This window comes from Desmodus rotundus, chromosome 6 (genome assembly GCF_022682495.2).
Source record: "Desmodus rotundus isolate HL8 chromosome 6, HLdesRot8A.1, whole genome shotgun sequence".
In the NCBI taxonomy this organism is placed as follows: domain Eukaryota; kingdom Metazoa; phylum Chordata; class Mammalia; order Chiroptera; family Phyllostomidae; genus Desmodus; species Desmodus rotundus.
This window is the reverse complement of record NC_071392.1, coordinates 102,262,884-102,290,479: the sequence shown is the minus strand read 5'-3', so window position 1 is coordinate 102,290,479 and position 27,596 is coordinate 102,262,884. Positions and strand designations below refer to the sequence as shown.

Genomic DNA, 27,596 nt, shown 5'->3' with positions numbered 1-27,596 from the left:
TGGGGTGACACCATGGACATGACAGGGAAATAAGAAATCTTTCTTGTTCTCATTAGAAGATGCCAGCCACCACTGTTTAAGCACCTACTGTATAAACTCTTCTAAGTGCATTTATTATGGCTCTTCAGCCTTTTAGAAGGGTAGCCAAAGTAAGAGGCACATTTACAAAAACAGCCCAGAGAGCAGACTCCCCTAAAACAAACACCCACAACACCCACATCCTTATCACGATAAGCACGCTGGCCCCTTCCCTTCTTGTTTTTTCAGTTGGTGGTTGTGACCCGTTAAATTGATTTTATGACCCGCGGGTTGAAAAGCACTGAGGTATAACTCATTTATACCTCACAAAACCCTACAAGAGAGGAACTATTAACACCCCCACCCCGTGGATCAGGAAAGGCCTTCAGAGAGTAACGCTTGCCTGAGTGAGTGATGGAGCAGAGAGGCCAGGCCAGACCTCAAACCCTTCCCTGTAGTGCTCCATGCCTCTTTAAGGGCTCAGTGAGTACGCTGGGCCCCTTCCTGGGATGGGGCCATGGAAACCTTTCCACAGTCCCCTGGCAACTCATCTTTTGGTTTCCCTAAGCAAGATGTCAGGTTAGTAAACAGATCCCAGAGTTTAATTAAAACAATGACCTGTGCCAGAGGAAGGGCGCCAGGGCCAGCCAGCCTGGGGAAGGTGAAGTACAGTTCTGTTGGGGTGGGGGGGGAGAAGCTGAGTGAGTGTGAGAGAGAATATTATAGGAGAGAAAAGAAAGGAAGGAAAAGAGAGGAGGGGAGATGGGAGAGAGAGGAGAGAATGGAGAAAGAGGAAGGGAGGGAGGAGGAGGAGGAGCAGGAGGAAGAAAAAGGGGGAGGGGGAGAGGAGTCAGTTTGCCTGACCTGAGAAAAGTGAGGCCCGTTCCACTCTCGACTCCTCCAATCTCTCCTACCAGAGAACCCCAAGTAGTTCCACAAGATCTGATCTTGTCACCCTCCGCTCTAGAGCCTTCTGTGGCTCCCCAGTGCCTCCAGAATGAATCTAGACTCCTTGCTATGGCTCTCAAGTCCCGCTGGTCTGGCTCCTGCCCTGCCCTCACTTCCCCTCCTCTCTCTTCCCCAGCTCCTCACATCCCCCAGCCCGAGTTCTCTCCTGGCCTCCCCACACTAGGCTGCTCCCTGGGGCCACTGGAGGGCTATGCTCTCTCAGCCAAGGTCTCTTTAGATATCACTTGGGGGCACCAGGCTGAACCTGATGGGCAACACCCCTTTTCTGAGTTCCTGGTTCAGAGGAGGAGACGACAACAAAGAAGAAAATGAATAAAAGGAGACAGGATTTAAGGCAGAAGTCGGCATCAGGTGGAAGGGCCGATGGCCAACCTTTCTGAGCGCCCTACTTGTGCCAGGCCTTGTTCAGAAGGCCCTGCGTGCCTTCACCTGTCGCGTCTTGCCCCAGCCCTGAAGGTGGGAGCGGTGAAGCGGGCTGCCTGTAGCTCTCAGGGCAGAGCTGGGTTCCACTAGGGCAGTCTGGCTTCTGAAAGCACCAGGCTTCACGGTGGCTCCAAACCGTGGGGGTGGGTGGCTAGGTGGGTCGGGGCAAGGAGGGAGAAGCAACTGGACATTTGGTGGCCTGAGAAAGTGCTCTTTGAGCTGAGACCAAGAGGGGGCTGGCCACGCAAAGATGAAGGAAAGATGGGGTGGCTGATATTCTGAGCCCAGCCCCACCTCAGCTGCTCCCCACCACGAGTTTCCCTCCTTCCTAAAATGTGCTGGCCCAGGCCAGTGTGAGTACTGGGAAAGGCCAGAGCCAAGTCCACCGAAGGCCTGTGACAGGGTACTGGGCTGTTTCCTCTGTGTGGGTGACCCCAGGGAAAGGTCCAGAGGACCCAAGAGGGGAGGTGCCACCAGTCTTTCCAGCAACCGGAGGTCAGGAGAGGGCCATGCCTATCTCTCGGAACGTACTACCTTTTCGGTTGTCATAGATGTGGCTTCATTCATTCACTCCCTTCTGCCTCATCACGGCCCCCTTGCCCCTCTGAAGGGTCCTCTTTTAACCTCATCTCCTACTTCTCTCCCCTTGCATGTTCCACTCTGGTCCCAGTGACCTTCTTGCCATTCTCCTAGCACACTGAGCTAAGTACGCCTTGGGGCCTTTGCATGGCTGTCCCCTCTGCCCGGAATGCTCTCCTCCATTCTGTGATGCTGTTATCAACCCAGCCTCGCTTCCAGGAAGCGGTGGGGGAGTGGGCAACAGGGGGGTCCTTATGTCCAGACCTCCCAATCCCTAAGGGTCTTAAGTAGGGTTTTCATGATAGAAGTGGAAGGTTGGTTATTCACTGCACCGTTGTTTCCTATACCAAAAAACGTGAAAACAACGTCAGTGCCCATAAACAGGGGGGGAAGTTAAATCCACCGTGGGTCCTCCACACAACGGGCCACTATGCAGCTGTCAAAAAGAACTAGATGTAGTTCAATAAGCAAAGATAGGGAACAAACCCCCCAGGGATGCTGTCCAACAACAAAGTGTGATGAGAACAATTATGTGTAAACCAGCTCCCACTCCAGCAAAACAAAGAACCAAAGAAGAGACACATGTAAGGATCTGGATTTACTTCATATGGACGGAGGATTTCTGGAAGAAACTGGCAACAGTGGCCGCCTCTGGGGAGGAGGACGGCGGACAGGGGCGGGAGACAGACTTTTCACCGTGTGCCTCTGCGAACATTTTGACGTTCGTACTAAGCAAATAGATTACCTATTCCAAAAACTGACATTGCAACATTTTTAGAACTTTGGCCTTATCTCTAAATGGGTTATGTGCACAAACAGGGCCACCGTGGGAGCAAGGAGAGAAGACTGCGTTCGTCACACTGCGCCACCCTCCCACCCCATCACAGACTCGCTCCTGGAGAACGCCACGAATTTAAAATGTAAGTACGTAGGTAACCAGAACAAACCCCGAGGTCATCTTGTGCGCCTCATACTTCCACTGCATCGTAATTTCACGCAGGTGGGTCCAGAGCCTCAATTTGTCGAATTTAATATGTTCAATGTATCATAACTTTAGGAATTCTTCAGTTCTTTTTAAGACAAATTAATATTCTGGGAGTGTCAAAAAATAGAAGTCTCTCAGGCTTCTCGTGGCCTGAGGGGACCCCGTCTCAGTTCTCCTTGGGGAGAGACCAGGGAGGCTCAGAATATGGAAACAGCCACTCCTTGGGGACCATGACAAGTTCATTAGGGTGCAGGACAGGGTCAGTCCTGCCCCTGAGAACATGTCCCCTGGTGACTGTGGGCAAGAGGGAATTCCCAGCCTATAAGGCTGGTCTTGCTACAAAGTGAGGGGTCTGTCTGTTGTTTTTACGCTGCTTCTTTTGGAAACGGCCCTTCCCAGCACCGAGCTAGAAGCCCCACCCAGTCTGCCCAGCTCCACTGACAGAGTGAGAGATGCTGATTTCGCCACAGCTGCGGCCTGACTTAATCCAAGGTCAAAATTTCCCTACAGCCTGCATGATGGTGGAAATGACCGAATGGCCCTGCTAATCATGTATCTGAATTTAACCCATCCATGAGCGTCGCCCTCCACGGTCTTCACAGCCCACGGCCAGCCAGCCTCTCGCTTGATGCTCACAGCCACCCAGGAGGCAGCAGAGTGGGTTTCATGAGAGTCAGAGGGGGAGGGACTGGTCTAAGGTTGCAGGGCTGGGGGTGTTATAATCGGTAAGGTGTCTCTCCCCGAGACACCACCTGAGTGGGGTTGGGGGGAACAGGGTGGGCCTGGCCCAGGGCTTCGGTCCCTCGGGTGTGGGTGGGAGAGGCCCCCTTCTCACCCAGTGGGCAGAGCTCGGGGCAGAGGCCAGATGACCCTAGCGAGGACCGTCTTGCTGAGCCTGGTGATGGGGGAGGCATGCTGAGCCACCAGCGATGATCTCAGAATATCTCAGGGCCCAGCAGGACTTTCCGGACCTGTCTTCAAGAGGCGTCTGTAACGTTCCCACCTCTCACCAGCCCCAGAGAGACGCCCTGGTCCAGGCCACCGTCCTTTTCTGCCTGGACAACCGCAATCGCCTCCGCACTATCTTCCTGCTCCTGTCCCAGTCTTTTACAATAAAACGCAGTCCATTTCCCACATTCATCCAGAGGGGTCCTGTTAGAGCCTAGGCCAGATCATCTCCTTCTTCTTTGCTCAAACCCGCACCCCCACATCTCCCAGTGCACTCGGAGCAAAAGGCAAAGGCCTGACCATGGCCCACAAGGCGCTGCATGGCCTGGCCCCTCCTTACCCTCTGACCTCTCTCTCTCCTCTCCTCCCTTTGCTCACTCCACTCCAGCCACAGTGACCTCCTCGCTGCTCCTGAAACACTCCAGGCCCTCCCCAGCCACAGGGCTCTCGCACTTGCTGTTCCCTTTGCCCCCATAGATACACCTCTCTCGTTTCTTTACGTTGTTCAGGTCTCTGCTGGAGTGTCACCTCCCTGCGACGACCCTCCCTGACCCCTCTATTTCAAATGGCACCTACCTCCCATCAATACCTGTCCCCTCATTCCTGACATGTCACATCTTCGATCACTGGCATCTATTCAATTGTGTCTTACTGTTCACTGTTCTTTTCTCCCTTCTAGAATGCAAACTTCATGAGCTGGGGGGGAAGGGGGCCTTGATCCTTTTCCTTGATTGCTGAATCCTCAGCACCTAGCAAGGGGCTGGTGTGTAGCAGACACTAACCAAAGATTTGTTAGAGGGGCAAACGCATGATTCCAGGTCTTCAGACAGTCGCCTTGTGACTCGGACTGACTGGGCCAGAGGGCTCTGAGATCATCATGGATCCTTCTCTCCAGGAAATGCAAACCCAACTTCCTCCTGGGGTTGGACACTTTATCTGACGGCCACACGTCCAAGTCCCGGCGGCGGCAGTACCCAGTCTGGCTGTGGTGCGACTGGAGGCAAAGCACACCCCATTGCCTCAAAGCAGTCAAAGCAACACGGTGATAACTTCTTAGAGCCCACGGTAAAATTTCCAGAGTGAGATCTTGCTCCAAATGCCTGGCACAGGGGTGTCCAACCCACGGCCCATGGGCCGCATGTGGCCCAGGATGGCTATGAATGCGGCCCAACACAAAATCCTAAGTTTACTTAAAACATTACGAGATTTTTTTGTTGTTGTTTCCGCTAGGTTTGTGTATTTAATGTGTGGCCCAAGACAGCTCTTCTTCCTCCAGAGATGCCGAAAAGGTTGGACAGCCCCGGACAAGGAAGCAGAGAAAAACCAGGATGACTTCTTTACAAAGAACAAATGAGATCTTATGGAAAGTTGGCTTTCCTTGGATTGGCTTCCATGTCAAATAAACCTGTCAGCATACAGAAACTAACCATTCACCATGACAGTTACCACTCACTGAGCAGCTATTATGGGCAAGGCACTGTGTGGAGTATACTAGGTACATTGTCTGCTTAATCCTCACAGTATCCTTGAACAGTATCTCTGCCTGCCAGAAAAAGATAGTAGGGCTCAGAGAAATAAAATGCCTCGCCTGATATCCCAGAGTTATTAAGAGGAGTTATTAAGAAGTCAGTACTCAAACCCTGGTTTTCTCACCCCAAATCCAAGAAAAGATCCTCAAAGAACACTGGGCATGGCGATTGGCTGCTAAGACGGCCATGCAGATAAGCACAGTCTTGCAGGCCAGGGCCTGAAACAAATAAGGATTCTGGGTCACGCAAACAACAAAGGCAGTCAGTCATGCAGCACCCGGAGTTCAGTCTGGGGTCACGACTCCCTGCTGGTGTGTTCTTGGAAGACATCCAGAGACTGGCCGTTTTCTCCTAAGAGCTGCAGTGAGAGGTGAGGGAAGATGTGTTTGGGAAGTCTCCTCTGGATTCCATTAAGGCAGGTGCTTAGCTAAGGGCCGAGAGCAGCCACCTGCTCACTGTTCTGCTGAGTTGTTTGTCAGCTGCCCTCCCCTGGTTCTGAGATGATATTGTAACCCAAGGCTGGGCAACAAGGCCTGGACTTCCAAGTACACAGCTCCTCAAGGGTGGGAGGCAGGGACACAAGGGGCACAGAACAAACAGGGTGGGGACTTGCTTCACACTTGGCCCATGAGGCAAGATGAAAGATGGCCCAAAACGACTCTGGCCAACATGAAGCAGTAGGAATATCTTGCTCTGGGATGAGCCCTTTAATAGCCCCGTGAAGCATTTTCCTCCAAAACCTCCTGACCTGGTGACGTGCCACGTGAGTCTTAAAACACCACTCCCACATTCGCCACCACTCCTCCATCAAGAGGTGAGGTTTATGTCCCTTCTTCTTGAATCTGGGTTCTGTGATTGTTTGTTCAGTGGACCAGAGCCGAAGTGATGTGGTGCCGGTTTCAAGACCTGACCCTTGAGAAACCAGCATCATTCACTGCCTTTCCCTTGGTGTGATCCCGCTTGGAACCCAGCCACCAGGCTGTGAGGAAGCTCGAGCTCCTGGGAGCCGCTCTCCCGCCACGTAGGTGGGGCAGTTGAGCTGCCTCAGTGGACGCCATGTGTAAACAAGTGGCAGACTCCTGAACAAATAAGATTTTATCTCAAACGGCTAAGTTTTAGGGGTGGCTTGTTACACAGTAATAGGTAACCAGAACACCTTCCCAACTTGGAAGGAATTTCCTGGGTCTTGCAGGAACCCTAAGTCCAGATGTAGGACTTTAATAATAAAAGGGAGTCCTGGTTATTTGAAGGAATAAATCAGGCCAGAAAACTTCACCTGCTAACTTCTCCCCATCTCTCTCCAGTGTCCTCAATAAGAAGAGCTAAGAATAGTCTTGGACTTCGCTATTTCAATAGAATCCTCTGTTAACCAAACACACCTCCAGAGTCCTCCGTGGTCAGGGGTGAAGGGGGCAAAGGTGGAGAATAGACGCTTTTCCTTAATTCAGGATTTTAGGTATTTTTCCTGGAACATGGAGGTAACCGACAGCTACAGTCCTATTTGGAATACCGACGGAAATAAGGCCACTGCGTGGGAAAGCACCGGAAACCTCTCCTTCTGCTCTTCTCCATAATCAATTGCATGGGGCTGCCATGGAGATGGAACTGGGAAGAGGTTGGGAAAGTTCAGCCTGTAAATTCTTCATCAACACCTCTTTTTCTAGGGCTTGGACTGGCTCCATGGAAGTAGGTTTGCCTGCTTTTCGTGGAAGTGGGTTTGTCATGTGATTTTAAAAGTCACTAAAACTCCATCTGCCAAATTGTCCCTTTCTCTCTCTTTTTTTTTTAAGTTAGCTAGAAGTCCGAAAAGGGCCAGGACAAGGCTCAGGAGTGCCAACAGAGGGGGTCTGAGCAATAAGACTCCATGCCCCCTCTGTAACTGACAGCTTTCATCAGCATTGTCTTGGAAAATACCCTTGGGACCCAGTGAAGGGGGCTGCCTACAAACTGTGGTCTATCCAGACAGTGGGATACTTACTACTCAGCAATGAAAAGGAATGAACTCCTGATAAATGCTACCCAGTGGGTGAACCTCCAAACCATTACTCTAAGTGAAAGGAGCCAGATACCAAAGGCCACGTACTGTATGATTCCATATCCAGGAAGTGTCCAGAAGAGGCAAATCCATTGAGTAATAGTGGGTTGGTGGTCGCCCAGGCCTGGGGGTGGGAATGGGGAGCTGGCGTGAGGTTTCTCTTGGAAATGCCATGGAACTGGATTATAGTGATGGCTGCACAACTCTGTAAATTTACTAAAAAATTATTAAATTGTACACTTTAAATGAATGTATTTTAGGGTATGCAAATTATTCCCCAATAGAGCTTGTTTTTTTTTTTTAAACACAACCCAGGCAAGGCAGCGGGAGGAGATGGGGTGGGGGCTGGGGGTTGTTAAGGAGACAAATGGGTGTGTCCTGGTTGGAAGGGAGAGAAGCTTTGATTTACACCTCATTGGAGAAATAATGGAGTAGAAGGCCTCTGACTTCCCACTAGTCAAAAAGAGATTATACTACGAGAGGGGTAAGAGCTGCAAAGAATAATAACGGCTAACACTTATGAAGTGTTTATTCATGCCCGGCACTGCGCAAAGCATTTTACACGTATGAACGCATTTGCTCCTCTGGACAGCCCCATGACGCGATCTTGGGAGGCGATTCTCCATTGGTCTCTTAATGTCTGCATGCTTCGGAGCAAGAGACACTGAGAGCTTTGATCTGAACTGTCTTCTCAAGGATGTCTGTATAGCAAACAGTCTTGGGAGATAGAGACAGTACCCGCTCTGGTTTGTTTCCCAACCAGTAGAGTGAAGACAAGGCCTCTCTCTGGGGCAAAGGCTGGGCAGGTGCACCAGCAGCCCTCTTATAAGATTGGGGGGTTTCTTAAACTTGGGCATTCTCAGTCATGACAAATCCAGGGGGTGCCGCATCCACCTGGGCCATCTTGCAAGTGCTCCCATGGAACTTGGGGGCAAAGAGAATGCATGTGAACATGAAGTCACGTTGCCTGCTCTGCTGTGAGTAATAAAGTCCTTTGTCTCCGACCCCCATGTCTCGTGTCTGCTGCCAGAGGCCATGAAACAGTGGTGGGCTGGCTCGTTAGCTTGCAGGCCAAGTAAAATCTCAGACCCTCCGCAGTTTTTGACAGTTGGCACACACATGACCCCCATTTTGCAGAAGAGAATTCTGAGGCCCAGAGAACTGAAGCCTCTTGTTCAAGGTCACACAGCCAGCAAGTGACAGAGCTGGGATCGAAACCCAGACAGATTGGGAAAAGCAGGTAATTGGAGCAGGGGATTGGCGAAGGTAACAGCTGGGAGTGACGGGAGCTGAAGGCCCCAGAGATACACAGAAGGTCGTGCCTCTCAGCCTCCCAACTGCACACACCCCCAGATGCTGCCTGTCCCTACATCCGGCTGCTGGGGCTGAGCAGCCAATTTTGGACGGCCGAGATATATTTAACGGTGAGTCACACTCTCCCCCAGCAATCAGCAGTGGCAGGCTCCGGAGGATGCAGGGAATATCTCTGGGAATCCATGCCTGAGGGTCACCATGGCAACCCTACCCAACTCACTTGCCAGCAGCTGGGATGCCAGCACCTGAATCAAAGCAGAAAATACTCTCATAGGCCAAGTGCAGCCAAGGACAGGAGCAGGCCTGCCACATGCCATTACCAGTGGGTTGGACAGGGGTTATTGCAGGGGGTGTGAAGACTCAGTGATAAGGAAATCTTGTGGGTTCATTGGTGAACTCAGAGTCCCCTGTGGAGGCCCATGGGGGTGAGGATGCTGGAGTAGATGGGTGTTTCGGTGAGCACCATCTCTTTCTGCTTTGGTTCCTCTTGGTCTCTTTCATAGGTACCCGCTCTCACAAAGAACCCTCTCCACCTGAGGCTTCTAACCAAGGACCAATACAAGAGCGAGAGACTCACGGCCACGTGGGGACGTTGGCCACATGGGGATGTTAGCCACAGACCCGTCTTTCACGGTAATTCTCAGGACTTCAGAACCGGGGCCCAGTCAGCCACACTACACACCTCCTCCAAATACGAATACTGCAGTGAAAGCAGTTTGAAACTCATTCATTCATTCATCAATTTGTCCTCTCAACTGTGCATTCTGATTTAAATTCAGGGTCCCACAGGCCCTGTAGAGGTCTGGACTTGTCATCTCTCTATCCTCATCTCCTTCCATCGTCCCTCTCTTACTCCGTTCCAGCCCACTAGCCTTTTTAGCCCGCTGCTGTTTTTCCACACACCAGGCTCTTTCCTGCCCCAGGGCTTCTGTATTTGTCCTTCAGTCTGCTTGGGAAGTCCTTCCCCCAGACAGCCGCAGCTGGACTCACCGACTCCCTTCAGGTCTCTGCACAAACCTCATCACCTCAGAGAGATATTATCAAGACCACCCTGAGAGAAGGCACCTAATCCCGCCTCAGAGATAAGGCCAAATAAAGATATAAATATCGTAAATGCCAGATTGTGACTCAGTCCAACCAATCGGAACAAGAAGAGGGAAACTGAGAATGTGTGGCTGGCACATTGACCCTGGCCCACAGACAGACAGGTTTTGTTTGGTCTAAAGAGGGTTTCGAGAAGAGTAAATGAGCCGCTGACAGTTCTAAAGTTCAGGAGGCTTCATTTGAAAATCCCAGTTTTCAACCTCTCTTGAAACAAGGGAAGGTCAAGGTGCACATCCCTGCATAGGCCACAGCTGCTGGTGGGGCTGAGTGGCAGCCAGCCCATCAGACAAGCCATGAGTGTTCAGCCCACCAGGGTCTCTTCGCTCAGTTGCATGCCCACACGCAGCCTTGGGACCCTTTGAGCTTGCGGTGCGGGTCTCGGACCTGAGGTCTCCAAGGGTCTTTGGTTTGGGATGAAGGGGGTGGAGCACAGCCACCTTTTTGCTTTCATCAGTTAGAATTGAGTTTCTGGACTATTCTAGGCATTCTAGGTGAAGGCACTTGGTAAGCCAAGGCCCAGAGGCATGAACATGCAGGGCAAATTCTAGGACTGCCGATAAGTAGTCTGGAGTGGGAAGAGACCAGCAAAGTCATCTGGGGACAGAACCAAGAGGGCCTTGAATGCCTTGCTCAGTCACTTCAACTTCTCCTGAGGGTCATGGGGAAGCACGAAGCACAGGTGATTCTGGAGCAAGGAAAGGCAGAGTGAGCAGTGATATGGGGAAGGGGGAGTGAGAATCACCCTAGGTATCAAGCCTGGCTCAGGGGCCAGACGCCATCCTGGAGTGCATCCAGGGGTGGGAGGGGTGGTGTCTTCCACCAGCACCCGCAGCTCCCTGCTCCCTCCTCTGGCTGTCTTATAATAACAGTGTTTTCGATACAGATGCTCTGGGTTCCCTGCTGCGGATCACTCAGCCACCCTTCCAGAGAGAAAACAAAAAGCCGTGTTTTTCCATGTCTATTTTAGTCTGCTGCCTACATCTTTGTTCTTCTTGAGGAACACACACTCCCAGGGGGCCCTTTTCTCAGCTGTGACCTGGCAGCCAGGCCTGGACCACCAGGCTGGGCTCCATGATGGGAAAGAAGCAGCAGGTGGAATCATGCCAGTTAGGCCAGGGGCTTCATGGGGACGCTGGTGACATTACGTCCCAGAGCCAAGGAGGTGAGGGGAAGGCAGGTCATCGCGGTCCACGTGCTTGTCCTAGATGGACTGTATTTGACCATTCTGAGCAGCTAGGAAGAGCTCACCTTTGTCGTCCCCCTAAGATGCTGCCTGAAATCTGGGAGCCTTTACTGTATGGTACATTTGTGCCCATTTTACGGAGGTCTGGGAGGAGAAATAGGGATTCTTTTGCTCCTGGATGGATCCTGTCTGCCCACTTTACAGGTGGTAAAACTGAGGCCTGAAAAGGAAGCCTGGTTTGCTCTAGATCACAGAGCAGTTGGCCACAGCCTGTGACTGACAGAGCAGAATGTGAAATCTCAGAGGGCCTGTATTTTGTCTGCCTCGGTCATGGCCCTCTCCCCCATCACGTACAGCAGTAGCTGGCAAATAAGAGGCCTTTGATAAATACACTTTGGTTGAATAAATAACATCTTTACAGCTGTTTTCCGGTTTTTACAAGGAACTCTCACACACAGTCCCTCATTTTGATGTTCAGGATTGTCTTGCAAGTCAGGAATAGAGTTTGTCCTCATTTTCCAGGTGCAGAAATGGAGGTTCAGAGAGGTTTAGTCACCCACCTGAGATCACACAGCCTGGAAGTGGCAGAGACAGGATTTGATCCCCAAGAACTGGGGGCTGGGCATCCCTTACAACTTTCAGGCAGAGGAAGAGACTTGGAAATGCCCAGCTGTTAGGTAAAAGCCTTGGTCACACGGGCAGCTCTGGCCTGAATTACACTTACTACACAGTCTGAGGGGAGGAGGGGGACCGAGGGAGCAGCTCCTCCTGACGCTAAACCGAGTCACCATGCAGCCCACCAATTCCACTCCTAGGTATATGCCCACAAGAGCTGAAAGCCACACCCACACAAAAACTTGTACACGGGTGTTCATAGCAGCAGTCCTCCTAACAGTCAAAAAGCAGAGACGACCCAAACGCCCACCAGCTGATGAAGGAGCAACAACACGTGGTCTGTCCAGACAATGGAATCTCGTTCATCCATAAAAAGGAACGAAGTATCGGTCCGTGCTACAAGGTGGGTGAATCTGGAAGACATTTTGCTAAGTGAAAGCAGCCAGACACAAAAGGCCACCTACTATATATGATTCCATTTCTATGAAATTTCCAGAAAAGGCAAATCTATAGAGACAGGAAGTGGATTAGGGATTTCCAAGGGCAGAGGGCAAGTGGCCATGGAGAGTGACTGCTAATAAGCATGGGGTTTCTTTCTGGGGTGATAAAAATGCCCTAAAACTGGACTGTGGTGATGGCCACACAGTTCTGTGAATAGACTAAGCACCATAGAATTATACATTTTAAATGGGTGATTTTTATGCCGTGTAAATTATATCCCAGCCAAACCATTTTTATAAAACACTAAAAGAAGCATTTCCATGACAACAAAATTTTAGAAGGGGGAATGCACAAATGAGAAAATGTCCCTGGCATGGGCAGTCCCACACTGTCTTTATGATGTCTCAGGAAGGATTTCAAGATAGGGTCCCAACCTTGAGCCCCAAGGATTTACCTGAGGGCTTTCTCCTAGACAGTTGAGAATCTGTAGGACACCGCTTCCTGGCAGTCCTCCCAGATAGCCCAATCAGAGATGAGAAAAAGAACCCAGTGTGATGATGGGTCTCACTTGAGGTCCAGGTGCTCTGCTTGGGAGTATCACCTCCCTCCCGCTATCCAGGCAAAGAACAGGAGGCTCAGGGAGGGGAAATGACTTGCCCAATGTCACATAGCCAGTGCCTGGCACTCTCAATGACATTATAATACATGACACTTTTCCAGACTGGGATCTGGCCCACTTGCCAGTCAAATTTCTTGGTCTCTGTGCGCCTTGATTTCCTCATCTGTACTATGAAATCTCAGCTCATCCCCCTTCACTGTCCTGGTTGGGGCTTCAGCCAGAGCATCCCCACCTGCTTCTGATACAATGATTCTCCACATTTCACTTGCACAAAGCCGCATGTCTTTTCTCAGGGCCCCACCTGCCCAGGGATTCTGGGCTAGATCTGCACTGTTTTTTCCTCAATGCCGTCTTTCTAAAACGTGGCACGCGGCTCACGCATTGCACATTCCACAACCACTTCTCAAATAACCCTGATGTTGGGATTCAAGAAAGAAGACAAAGTTGCGGCTTTGTGAAGCATTTGCATGATGCAATTTCATAGGCTTTCTTTCCTCCGCGTTAAGTGAGATGCTTTTTAGAAGCCCTCACTTCACTTCTCAGACTTTAGGTTTGGCTTTGGAGTTTGCAGGCCTGAGAAAAATTTCCCACCAAAGTACACAGGCAGAGCTGCTAACATATGCTTTCACATCTCCACCCACCCATCCTTCCACTCACCCATTCATCTGTTCATCCATCCATCCATCCATCCATTTCCACATTTACTTAATTAATTCTACAAATATTTATTGAGGGCCTACTACGTGCCAGGAACTGTGTAGTCACTGAGTACAGTGGAAGAAAAGACAAAACAAGCTCTGCATCCTCGTGGAGCTCACAGTCTGGAGGAGGAAGACAGGCCTCAGTAGACACACAAAATATCAACATAAATTGGGATGAAGGCCACCCGAGAAAAGTTCGGAATAATAAAGTGGACCGAATTTCTGCTGAGGAACAGGGGAGGGCTCTCTGGGGAAGTTGATAGGAGAGATAAAGTCTGAAGTATGACCTATCAGTGAGGAATGCTCTTGGTTCAAGAAGTAGAAGATGCTGAGTAGAAGTGGCTCGAACAAATGGGATTTATTACCTCACACAACAAAAAGTCCTGAGATAAGGTTACTCCATCATGGAGGGACTCAACAATATCATCTAGAATCTAAGTTCTCTGTCACCTGCTCTACCATCCACAGGGGATTGACGCCATTCCCAGGCTGGCTCACCTCATGAACCCAAGATTACTGCCATTGCTCCAGCCATCACATGAAGACATGACCACATCCAAGAGTACGAAAAAAGATCCTTTCATCCCCCTGTCATTTTTAAATAGAGGAAAACTGTCCCAGAAATGCCCTGGCAGATTTGACGAATGGCATCACGTGTCCACACCTAATCCATCACTAGCAAAAGAAATGGGTCAACCATGATAGTCTCAAAGCCGCAGTTCTTACCCAGGAGTACGTTTTCCCTCCAGGAAACCATCGGAGATATTTTTGGTTGTAATAATTGTGTGTGTGGGCCTACGTGATGGTGGCATCTAGTAGGTCGAGGCCAAGTATGCTGCTACACATCCGACTGTGTACAGGACAGCCACCATGACACAGATTCATCCATATGTCCACAGTGCCAAGGTCCAGCCACTCTGCCTTAGACCAGTCAGAACCAAATCCCAAGTCATGGGGACAGCTGGCAGAAGGGCACGGGCATTAGGGAAGGTTTCCTGAAAGCTGTAATAGCTCAGCTGAGTGTAGCCAGATGGACCTTGGCCAGACCAACCCAGGTAATGAGTCAAGCCTAGTCTCCAGCTGTGAGAATGAGCAGAAATGCAGATGGCCTCCGCCACCTTCCCTGCCTCTTCCAATGGGATGTGAGCCCATGCGGGCAGGGACCTCGCCTGTCTTAGTGCTTTATCCTCATTCCCAGTGCAGTGCCTGTCACAGCAGTTGTTCAACATGCCTTGGTCAAAGAATACATGGATGAAGTGGAGGAGCCCCCCTCCTGACAGTGAAACCCCAACTCTGTAAATCCCTCGGTGCCACACGGAGTGCATGCTGTGTGTGGGCAGTGTTCTGGGAGCTGCACAGGAGGGACAGTCGGTCAGCACTAGCGAGATCCCAGAAAATAGTTCAACTCCATCATGGCACAGTCGAGGAGACCAAGGCACAGAGAAGGCAAGACCGCAGCCCAAGGTCACTCCTTAACGTGGGGGCAGATGCAGGCCAGAGTCATTGGGACCCTGTCCTGACCTTGCATCCACACCAAAGGGTAGATTCAAAGGGTCGTTCAGAGACACGTGATCCGCTGACCACAGTTTCTAGTTCCTAAATCCAAGTCTATTTTGGGAACTTGGGCACATCCCACCTCCCATCTCCTTACAAAGCTGTCTTCCTGGATTCACTTACCTCGGGACCCCAAAAGGATGCTAACTGGGGCCACTATTATTTTGCCAGTGACATGCCCTGCTCAGCTTGCAAAATGGCCACCAACTGGCTAACCAAAGTAGCCAGGTCTTTCCAAATTTATTATTTGCCTTCTCTGCTAACCGTAAAAAGGATTGGGACTGTGTGCATATGGTCCAAATCTCCCACTTCTCTTAGACAACCGAAGGTTTGGCTGCACTCTGCCCATTTTTTTCTGCGTGGCAGCCATTCCCTGGAGCCGGGCAGCCGCTGCCCCTTTAGTTAAGAAACAAGCGCTCCATTGCACCCCCTGCCCTCCTGGCACCTCACTCCTGAATGGGCCTGCCTGGCTCCCCGTGGCATTCTGAGACTGCCACCCAGCCCCAGCTGGTGGGGCACGTGTGAGTGGGTGAGGCCACGTGGGGTCCCCCCACTCCCAGGGAGGACAGTCTCCCTTGGTGGCCATGGGAACATGCTGCCGTGTGTAACACATCTTCCACCTGAAACTGAGAGACGACAAAGTACATCTCTCCCCTCAGCTCAGGCAACTCCAGATCCCCGTGGCCCCACCACTGAAGAGCCAGAAGGGGGAGGGGTGTGAGCTGTCTTTTCCAACCAGGGCCCCAAATGCAGATGCCTCCAAACACCCCCATGTGTTCAACCAACCCAGAGATGGGGCGTTGGGAGGGGCTGGTTTGGATTCCATCTTATGTAAAAAGACCAGAAAATGTTTGATTAGAGATAGAGGAAGGCGTGGGTGTCTGAGACGGAGCTCTGTTTCTGGGCAAACGTTCACATTCCCCGCTGCCTCCCTCCCCTTCACTTCCTCTGGGCAAAAGCGCAGACTTGCCTTGAAGCTCAGTGTAGCCACCTTCCCCTCGGCCGTGAACCCAGCCCTTTACCAATGCCCTGGGGTCCTTCGTGCATGTGGCCTGTTTCTAGGCAGCTTACAGAATCAGAAGGAAATAAGGGAAGGAAGTGGGAGAATCAGCCAGAAATAAGGAAGTGCCCCACGCACCATTTCCCTTCGAAATGAAGAGGCTGAAACCCGGAACAGCAGCGGAAATCGAAAATCTCATTGAGAAAAGAGGCACACGGAGAAGTGAGTGCCAATTAGCACCCAGGCCCCCTCCTGGGAATGCCAGCCATAAATATTAATGGCCATAATCATCTGGTATTAGTCATAATGCCTTGAAAATTAAGGTCATTTTACTGGGAGTAAATAGCTGCCTTAATGGCAGCAAAAGGTAACTGGCGCTGGCTGGCTGGCTGGCTGGCTGCCAGGTGTGGCCCGCCAAGGTGATGATATAGATCAGAAGAGACGGGTCCACTCTGCGAAGTGGGGCAGCAGCATCTAGGGCAGGAGGGGTGGGGGGGCAGGGCTGGGGCCGGCCCTCTCGGGGCACATTTGCTCCCACAGGGCGCAGGGCCCCGCTAGTGCAAACACAGGGGCTGAGGGCAGAGGGCCCGTTGCTCGTCATGGCAGCCTGTTGTCTTTGCTCCATGATGTAGCTCCTTCTCTTCTCCCTCCACCTCCTTTCCCGTCCTCCCTTCATCTTCCTTCTCTGCCTCTCCTGTCTGGCAGACTTGTCCGGGAGGCATGGGAGACACAGACCTACAGCTCGCAAGGTTTCTGGGGTCCCCTCCCCTGTGTTATTTTTTAACTCCTCACCCGAGAATATGTTCATTGATTTTAGAGAGAGATGAAGGGGGATAGAGAGAGAGGGGGGAGAGAGAGAGAGAAAGAAGGGGAGTAAGGGGGGGAGGGAGAGAGAGAGACATAGATCAGCTGCCTTCTGCACGCACCCCAACCAAGGATTGAACCCTCAACCTTTTGGTGTACAGGACGATGCTCCAACTGAACCACCTGACCAGAGCCCCTCCCAAGTGTTTCAATTTCTTTTATAATTAGAAGGATAAAGAAGGAACTTTCAGATTGAGGAAATGTTGTTGCATGTACCCGTAATATGAACACATTTATCTTTCTTGCATGCAGCCAGAATTTAGGGTTCAATGTTTCTTATGGAGAGAAGCAAAAGAGCCTGGAGCCCATGGAATTCAAAGTGTGGTCCCGCTTTCTGCTGCCCCCTCTTCTCCCACTCGGCCTCCTTCTCCCCTTTCTCTGGGTCCTCCCCCTCCTCCCACTAACCGTGGGATCTTAAGTAATTAGCATTGCCTTCCGGAGTCTTAGTTTCAACCTGTGCAAAATGGGCTGATAGTCACAACAGTAACAATTCCATGAAACGACACCAAGTGGTGTGAAGCAGCATTAATCCCCTGCATTCCTGGAAGGTTCTGGTATCCTGGGAGTCAGGGGCGTGATTTATCTGGAAATCTCCGGGGACAAAGCCCCTGGTAATCGTGTTCCACCTCTCCCCTCCCATGCACAATGCACCGTCACGCCCCCTCTCTCCCCACTTCTTGGGCATTCCCATTCCTCTAAAGGGTGAATGCTTTCCTTGACCCTCTGAGAAAACTCACAAGACACTTGATTAGACTAGATAGAACAAATAATGCCTCTAAATTCCAGTGAAAGAAAGCATCCATTATGGCTGGCTCAGGCAAGAGGGGGGTTAGCCAGGACTGGATGTGAAACGTGCCGTGCGCAGGACCCACAACCCTTGTTTAGACACTAAGAATTTCAGGCCAGTGACAGCAGAGGATTAAACAAAGTGTGGGGCCCTTCCCAGCACGGAGCCGGAGCTACTGCATGGGTTGGGCGCCCATGACAACGCCCGCTGTCGGCACAGAGCTGCAGGCCTGCGGGTGGGCGAGGCCGTGGGAGTGGCGGGGGGGTGGGGGTGATGGCAATGACTCTGATTCCCCATCCTCCCACTCCACTGTTGTCTAGCACAGTGCCTGGCACATAGTAGGTGCCCAACAAGTTCACTCACTCACGGTTCACTTGCCCACGCCTCTCAGTGCTGGACCCACAATGTCAGACGAGACCTGTCCCTACCAGGGGGCAGGCTGGACATCTGGGCCAGACTTGCCGTCTGGTGGGTGGGCCGAGGACCCTGGGGTCTGTGCCCTGGATCCTCTCCCTCTTCCAGTTCCCCCCAGATGGAATGATCCCTGCTTCTAAGTTATTCTGGCTATAAGCACCCCCACCCCTGCCAACTGCAAACCTCATAGGCCGGGAGTGAAAATAAAAACAAAATAAGAATAGTCAAAAATAATAAAAGCCAACATTTATTAAGCACTTACTAGGTGTTATTCTAAGTACCTGATATACCTTAGCCTACTTTCATCCTCACAACCACTTCCTGGGGCGGGTCCTATGATTGCCTTCACGTGGTGCGTGAGGCACAGAGAGGTGAAGCTGTTTGTCCAAGATCGCACAGTCAGGAAGTGGCAGAGATGGGCTTCGACCTGGGCTGATGTTGGACCAGAGCAGGGAAGGGAAAGGGGTGGTCTTGCCTGTTCCCAGCCTCGAGGCAGGATGCCCACAGACCCCTAGGAGAGGTCTTTCCCTGGGAGTGGGGCAGAGAGCCCAGGTTACGGGGGAGGAGAGCGTGGCCCCCGAGACAGCACTGGGTTGAGAGTCCTGAGACCTGGTACCATCTGGGCTCCACCACTACGTCAGCCTGAACCGTTACTCACTCTGATCTGTACTCCCCCAAACTTTGCTGGCAAAGTCCCACCCTCTGTTTACTCTACACCAACACACTGGCCTCCCTACTGTTCCTAGAATCTACCCCATTCTCACCGCAGGACCTTTGCCCTTGCTGCTTTCTCATCTGGGGAGCCCTCGGGCAGCTATTCACATGGCTCCTTATTTTTCTGCTTTGAATTCAAGGACCGAGAAGCATGTGTCTGAAGGGAGCATGATCTGTCTTCTCTGTGAGGGGGAGGCCTTCACTGACCCCCTCACCAGGTAATACACATAAATTGCTTCAAATAGCACCTGCCACTAGGTCAACACCAGCAAAGTGTCTAGTCCCCTTACTATCACCTAAGTTTACAGTCCCTCCACTTGCACTCAGCTCCTCTTCTCTCTTTCTCTTCACTGCACGTGTCCCCTCCTGAAATTCTCTTATGTGTTTGTCTGTTTGTCTCTCCCACCAGAGGGTGAGCTCCATTGGGCTGGGACTTTGTCTGGGTCACTATTGGTCCCCAGAGTTAGCACCGGGCTCAGCTGGTGTCCTCCCGCTGTGAAGTCACCTCTCTGAGCCTCGCTGTCTTCCCCATAACAGCCCCTGCAAAGGCTGAGGAGCAGATGGCAGGAGCGGGGGCCCTGCCAGGGTTCTGTGAGGCCCACGAGGGAACTGCCATGATGTCACGATTCCTAGAGCTTAGCCCCAAAAGTCGGCCACTGCAGCCGGTAGGCAGCCCTGGCTCAGCCCAGCATGTCAGGACTTGGAGCCCGCCTGCACTTCTCACACTAGCTAGGCTGGCCACTGGCTGCCTGAGTCGGCACGGAGGGCTGGCCTGTCTGGCCTGATCCGGAAGGCTGCCCAGCCTTGGATAGCATCTAGGGGCTCACCTGGGCTCCAGACTTCAGCCCTGCCTCGGCCTGGAGGGCAGCTGAGGGGACTCAGCCACGGAGACCACTGTATGGACCCTCACCTCACAGCATATCGTTTGATTCACTCCCCCCACCCACCGCCCAAGGTCATGACAGGGAACTGGTAGAAATGGGATTTGAACCACGGTCTGTCTGATGTCAAAGCGGTGCTTGTAAACACTTCCATGACATAGCTTCCCTGGCAGGCTGGATTCCAGAGATTCTCAGTAAGGAGGGAGAGTGAACGCGGCCTGGGTGCTGCTCTGTGCCTGAGAAGGGCCCTCGGGTGGAGCTGCGCAGAGACCCATGCATGTCCCGGGCTGGCTCCCAGCTCAGATCTGCCACTGCCTTGCTGGGTGAGTGAGTCCTGCCCCCTCTCTGGGCCTCAGTTTCCCCATCTGTAACATGGACAGCATGGAGCTGTTGGTCTCTAAGACCGTTTTATGCTCCACTTCTGGAAAATCCCTGAGTCTGAGGATCTGCAGGGAGCTGTTTTTGCAGCCCCCCAAATGGCAACTGTCTTCTGACCAATCAGAGGTCACCAGCATCCAGAAGGTTCAATTTCTATCTGATGACTATAGCCACACTGCAGGGGGTAGGCTTGGCTGTGGGAGCAGGGAGTGGCCTGGCTGTCCTGGGGTCTTGGCAGAGCACGCTTCTTCTTCCAGCTCTCTCTGACACCTGGATTCTCAGGGCAACGATTCCAAGTGCAGGTTCATACACTGAGGGCCTCCCCAGGTCAGGGACCTGCCAGAGGGGTTAAACAGATGGCCCAAGGTCGCTCAGCCAGTAAGAGGCAGGCCGAGTGTGGCCCAGGAAGTCTGGTGTGCAAGTCTGCGCTCTTAACATGAGGTTCCTTCACTAGTGCGGTTGCCTTTTTGGACTGGATAATTCTTTGTCGTGGGAGACTGTCCTGTGCCCTGTAGGGGGTTAAGCAGCATCCCTAGCTTCTACCTTCTAGATGCCAGTAGCACCCATCCCCCTGGGTGTGACAACCAGAACTGTCCCAGGCATTGCCAAGTGTCCCCCAGACAAAAATCACCTCTGGCTTACCCGCCAGGGTAAGTGACAAGCACTGCCTTACCCGCGGCTCTGGAGGAATGGATCCTGCATCCATCTGGGAACTTCTACACTCCCAAGTCCAGCTTAGGCTCCCAGGGGGCACTGCCAAAGGCCAGGGACACCTTGGCAGAGGACCATGCCCTGTGCAGGGCCGTCTTTTCTGAGGCTGGGGACAGGAAGACACAGTGAGGGGCACTGTGGGCAGAAGAGAAAACACTTGGCTGGTGGAGTGGGTTTGCAGGTCTGCTGTGTGACCTTGGACAAGTGCCTTGACCTCTCTGAGGTGCAGTCTTCTCGGCCAAAATCAGAGATAGCTGTTTGCAGAGTTGAGGTGTGAAGCTTAACTAAGGCATTGTCATTACAAGTGAGAAACAATGAAACCCAGAAACTACCTCTGCACAGGGCCTACTTAAATAAATTATGGTACATCCAGGGCATGGAGATTATGTAGCCATTAAAACAAATGAGGTAAATGTCTTTTTGCTGATGTGGAAAGATCCCTAAAGATTTATTAATTTATTAATAGTTAAAAAGCAAGGTACAGAACAGTATGTATGGCGGAATCCCATTGGTATTAGAAAAAAAAAACCCTTGAACTTTCAACTTACCCTTACTGAACACCCACTACTTGCCAGGCGCTGCTCCAAGTGGTGGAAACCAGCAGGCGACACTCCCTGTCTCCACGGATCCGGCGGGATGCCAGATTCCCCGGAAGGTTTTACACGTGAAGGTTTTACAAGGACGTCTGAGACAATGGGTTTTTTTCTGAGCCTGGAGATGGGGTGAGTCTCGATAGGCCATTGTGTGCCTTTCCGTGTTGTTACATCAGCCTTTACTGTGTGCATAGGGTCGTTTTTTTATGGTTCTTCAATTACAGTTCTCCCCATTTCTCCTCAGTATGCTCCCCTGCCCTCCCCACCCCCCACCCCCCATATTTAATCCTCCCCCCCATTGTCTTTGTCCATGGGTTCTTTATACATGTTCCTTGATGGCCCTTCCCCTTCTTTCCATTGTTGTCCCCCTCCCTGCTCCCCTCTGCTCACTGTCAGTTTGTCCTTTATTTCCATGTCTCTGGTTCTATTTTGCTTACTTGTTTGTTTTGTTGATTAGGTTCCACTTATAGGAGAGATCCTACAGTATTTGTCCTTCACCTCCTGGCTTATTTCACTTAGCAAAAAAAATCATCAGTTTTTAAAAGACAGAATCAAAAAAAAAATTAGAAGGAAGAGAAAGCCAGTGCCTGGCCCCCTGTAAATTGTTGCTTTTATTATGATCATGTGTTCAGTAGCCGTTTCTTGAGCACCTACTATGTGCAGGAGGAACTGTGCTGGGGACACAGTGGTGAGGAAGACAGATAAAAAACTTGCCCTCGGGGAGCGGACATTCTTGTTGGGGGGACAGAGCAATTACAGAAGTGACCACAGGCATCGTTAGTGTTGTAGCAATGACGGCCAGGGGGTTATGGAGACATCGGAACCGAACAGGGAGAGACCGACACATTTGGGGAAATGGGCTGGGGGCCAGGAGCCTGAGCTCAAGCCCCCCTCCCCTGACATGACTTCCACCCTGGGCTGTTCACAGGGTGTGGCCCTGTGTCACTCTGGACCTAAAAAGAATGATCAGCTATAGTGGATTGAGAACTTTCAACCAACTAAGCACTCTAGAAACACTTTCCACGTTTCAGCTTATAGAACCTTTACGATAACTCTATGAAGTAAATACTATTTTTATCCTAATACTACAGACAAGAGAGCCAAGGCAAAGAGAGAATGGGTCACTTGCCCAAGGTCACACTGCTTGTAAGTGGAGAAGCAGAACTGAAGCCCAGGTGGTCTGCTCCAACCCCACACTCATAACCACTTCCTCTGTGAATTTCTTATTTTCCTCCTCCTCCCTGCTCATCGAGGGCAGTCCTCTGCCTCCACACTGCACCCCAGACATGAGGGTGGCCCTCGCACCTCGCCTGTCCCATGGGCTCACGGGCACCTTGGCTTTGCCCCCAGCGCCCAGGTAGAAGAGCAATAAGGATGGGCATGAACCGCCAGTAGCACACAGGTCCCTCTGCCTGCTGTCCTGCGGGGGTAAGGACCTGAGATGATTCTTAGAGCCCAAGGACCCAGACTGAATCTAATTCCAGCCCCCAAATGAACCCTGACTACGTCACAAACTGAGTCCTAATCCCGGTCACACTGAGTCCTGACTCTGGCCACAGATTCCTCCATGACCTGTTCCTAGTCTAAGCCCTGACCTTGGTCACCATCTGAGCCCTGGTCCTGGTCGCAGACCTGGTCCTAACCGGAGCCATGACCAGGGTTAGACAATGACCTTGGTCTCAGACCCAGTCCCAATCCTTGTCAAGAATAAGCCCTGGCCCTCGCGAAACACTGAGTCCTAACCCTGGTCAACCCTGCTTATTGGTTGAGCCCTGATCCTGGCCATGGAGTCAACCATGTGACCTTGGTGAACCGTGCTCTGGTCACACTGAGCTTTACATTGGCTTCAGATGCACAGCCACCTCTAAATGCCATTGTCGGCTGTCCAGGTATCTGAAGAACTCTCAGAATGCCCTCTGTCCCCCTCCCCCAGAGAGGCAGGGGCCAGTCATCCTGTCCACCTGTGCAAAGACCGTCCAGTCTGCCATGTCCCCGGGCCAACCTGGGGCACCTGAGGAGCCCTAAGAGAGGCCAGGAAGGCAGGATTTAGACAGAGCTAAATTCTTGGGCGGCCCTGTCCGAAGAGAAGGCTCTCCAATTCCTGTTTCTCCTCTCCAGCTCCTTCTCCCATGTTCATGCACATGTTTGTCCTGAAATAAATTCCCCAGCAGAATTCTGTCTTTAAGGAAGGGAGGTCAGACAGCAGCCCACCCAGGAGCTGGGCAGAATTCTATTAACGGGAAGAAGTGCCACCAGCAAGAAAGGACTGAGCCCTCTCCCTCCCCGCAGAGCATTACTCACTCTCCCCTGGCCGGGCCTGTGGAGCTCCTGGCGGGTGGAGGAGGCACACTGACAAAGGGCGCCTGTCCTCCCACGGCTGGGTGGCCCTCAGCCTGCCGGCTCCCTGGTTCTGGGCTCAGCGTCTGAACAAGAAGAGTGTACAGCTTTGAAAAGGGTCCCCCAAGGTGCTTCCAAGGTTGGCAGGGCCCGGGCAGGGCTTGTCATGTTTGGAGAATGCCACGTGTCCTCCTTGAGGAACAATGTTCCCTCCTTAAGCCCCCTGGGGGCTCCCTGCAGATGGGGGTGGGGATGGGTGGGGAACACACATCCACCGTGCCTTCCTCACTCCCACGAAATGCAGACGTTAGAAATCAAGGAGACTGAGCAGAGGCTGTTTTCCACCCAGTTCCCCTCCCTCCGCTGGAAGGAAAGGACATCGTTAGCTCCTCTGGGCCCGGGCAGGGACACAAGAAGGGGAGGAGAAGTGTGGTTGCTGAGGCCAGGTAGGGGTGTCCCAGAATGCATCATTGGAGCCCTACCGCCACCTCGGACAGTCTGTGGGCTACGTCCGTCCTCGCTGGGGAGTCCAGAGTCAAATATCCGGGGAGCCTGTCAGCGGGGCGTGGAAGTGGAAAGAACAGACGGTCCGCCTGTCAGCCATGCTGTCCGCCGGACGCAGAGAGAGGCAGACGGTCTATCAGTCACTCACCCATTTGATCAGGTGCATGGTCAGATGGCCAGGCAGACGGATGGATGGCCGGTCAGTCCGTCAGACAAGGAGGTGGACAGACAGACCTCTCATCACCATCTGTTGGTCAGATACAACCGGCACCCAGAAGACAGACAGGCAGACAACAGGCTGTTTGCCAGCCATCTGGTCAGTCAGACATGGAGACAGCTAGCCAGGCAGTCAGACCAGGAGGAGGGGCAATAGACTCTAGTCATTCATCTAATCACAGACAGCCAAACAGACTGTTAGCCAGACAGACAGACATGGAGACAGGCAGACCATACATCAGTCACTCAGCACTGGGTCAGCACCGGGTCGGACAGACTAATGGCCCCCCAGCCAGACACTCTTAAAGGCATTTAAACAAGGAAATGGACGGAGGGAAATTGTTATGCATCTGATCACAAGTCCTCACTTAATGTCGCCCATAGGCACTTGGAAACTTAAAGTGAAATGAAACCAATTTTCCCACAGGCTGATTGACAGAAACAAGCGTAAGTTTCTATGGCACATTTCTGGTCATAAAAACATCACCAAACTTTTAAATAAAGACCCCGAGTACTCCTAGTATTAAACACTGGAATTAATGTGAACTACATACACACATTTAAGAAAGATGAACAGAAACAAGTAAGAGAATTCTTTTCCTACCCACTTATTCCAGTTCAGGGTTGAGGACGGCTGGAGGCGATCCTAGCAGCTCAGGGTGCAAGGCAGGGCGCCCCCTGGACAGGACGCCCTTCCATCACAGGGCGCACTCATACACTCACGCAGACTGGGACAATGCAGACACATCAGTTCACCTCACGTGCACGTCTGTGGGGTGTGGGAGGGAACTGGAGTCCCTGGAGAAAACCCGCACAGACGTGGGGAGACCGTGCAGACCCCACAGACAGCGGCCCTGGCTGGGAACCAATTTATTTTCTCATCAATGTTATAACAAGGACCTGCTGGACTTAGTTATGACAGCCAGTCAGACAGACAGACAGGCAGAAAGACTGTCAGCCATCCATTTAGTCAGAGTTCCAATAACGTAGCCAGACAGGGGTCCAGTCCGCTTCCAGTGTTCGGTCAGACACAGAGACAAACAGTTGATGGCCCACTCGGTCAGCCCGGGCAGCCAAAGGGACACAGACAGCCGTTCATCCAGTTGGTCACCCTCCAGTTGGTTAGGCATGGGGTCAGGAGGGCAGGTAGCCAGTCACTCAGACCCCGCCCGCCTGCCGGTGGTGCGGGGGACAGATCACACAGCCGGACACTGTCAGTCAGACCCCCCGGCCCCCCGGCCAGTGACTCAGCTGGTCATGACGACGACACACAGGCTGGGCGTTCCTAACGGGATGCTGTGAGGGATGCTGGGAAATGGCAGAGGTGGACTGAACACTCCTCTCAGACCCTGCCACGGCAACCCGAGGCCATCACTGAAAGTTTCCCGGAGGAGGAGGAGGAGGCAGGAGGACCAGGCTCAACAGGCATGAACGAAGCATTCTGGGTGGGCTAGCTGCCCATCCCCCAGCCAGGATTTAAGGCAGTTTTCCTGTTTGTGTCCCCTCTTGCCCTAACCCCAGTCCTCTTTTAGACACGAGGTAGGGGCCCACACATGTTGCCCCTCCTTTTCACTCTCACTGAGCCCTGTTCCACCCCAGGGGCCTCTGAGCACATGCAGCAGCCTGAGAACATCCCAAAGGCTCCCTATTTTTATAGACCACGGGGCTAGACCAGGGGCTGGCGGGGGTAGTGTTATGTTGGGCCCCCCTCCTTTCTCCAGGCTCTGCCAAGTCCTCCCTCCCTCCCTCCTTGCCTGGAGCTGGGGGTTGGGAGGCCCTCCTAGGCCACTTCCCATTTTGGGAATTGGGCTGAGAACTATGCAAGGAGACAGAAATAATTCCTTTTTCGAGCCTAGCCAGGACCATCTCAGCCCAAACATTGGCACAGAACCAGTGCTGGGGAGGGGTGGGGGTGGGGTGGCTGGGGGCAGGGCTGAGCCCTGGGGCCCAGGCAGGCAAAGACCTGGGTGTCTGCAGAGAAACTTGCTCACTCTGGGTACCGGGTGAGCTGGGTACCGGGAACATGTAAGACGGAGCAGCTTCCACTGGGGACCTGCCAGGCCAGAAAATGTTCGGGGCATGTGGCATGGGGAGCAAGATGAAGAAAGAAAGAGAAAGAAAGACATCACAAGAGCCCCATAAGGCAGAGAGAGCTTGAAAAAGAGACCATTTCTGGAAGCCAAGAAGAGGTCTCTGCTAGCTCCCCAAGTACATGCCCCTTCTCCTAAGGGCAGACAGGCTATCTGCAACATGGAGGCAGACCCACTGATCACTCAAGTCGGGGAAGCACTTAGAACACAGTAGGTACATACTAAATGCAAGGGTCCTTTGGGTTGGAATTCAAACAGAGGCAGCTTCACACCCCTCCTAGAGTAGGACGCTGGGCAAGCCACCCCAGCTGGCTCAGCCTCACATTTTGCATCTGTAAAGTAAGAACAATGACGGAGCCTGCTCCCCACAGTGGCTACAAGGACTGACGGACAAGATGGTGTAGGAAATCTCGCACGTAATAGGCGTGCGAAGCATTGTAGTCCTTCCTCCCTTCCTTTACTTCTCAAGGCACCACTATTATTTCACTGGGGTCTTACAGTGACCCAGACAAAGGCCAATCTCAGCCCACATGGTCTAAGTGATACCCACCTGGAGCCAGCCTCTTTTTTCTGAGCCTCAGTTTCCCCCTCATGTAAAATAATGGCAAAGACAAGAGTAGCTGCTCCTGAGAGCTCCTGCCTCATTGTCATCACCAGAGACCACCTCTAGCGACCTTAACCTTCGGACTGCACCCTTCCCAACATACCTGTGCCCTCCCCAGCCTCTCCCTGGTCTGCTGGGGATCCCTAAGGTCTTAAGAACATGCTCCACCCCTGCCCCACTCAGCACGTTGTGTCCCCAGGATAAGCACATTGCATCCTCTAGACATGGAGATTGCTCAGCGTGGTGACAGGTGACACAAACTAGCCCATCGGGTTGACTCCTGAGACTTTTGCTGGAAGGGTGGGAGTTCTGTTTTCTTCTGGGTGACATGGTAGCAAAAGTGAGACCTTGAAGTGCCTGTGTGGCTCCCACCAGGGAAGCCAGCCCAAGGCCACACTGACTCCCGGAGAAGGGCATGGCAGAGTGGATCACAGAAATGACAAGGACATCTTGACCTCCCCCCATCCCCCTGCAACCCCTGGATCA

The 27,596-nt window shown here is 52.3% G+C and overlaps 1 protein-coding gene and 1 long non-coding RNA gene across 3 annotated transcripts in view; one reads left to right on the top strand and one right to left on the bottom strand.

The window, feature by feature from the left end:
- Positions 1-27,596, bottom strand: part of KCNB1 (potassium voltage-gated channel subfamily B member 1) — an 86,453-nt gene that overhangs the window by 33,732 nt on the left and 25,125 nt on the right. The gene's annotated exons all lie outside the window — the stretch shown is intronic.
- Positions 2,808-7,674, top strand: LOC123479639 (uncharacterized). The gene is made up of 3 exons (XR_006655311.3): positions 2,808-2,909; positions 5,153-5,442; positions 6,908-7,674. It is a non-coding gene; the product is annotated as an uncharacterized lncRNA (long non-coding RNA).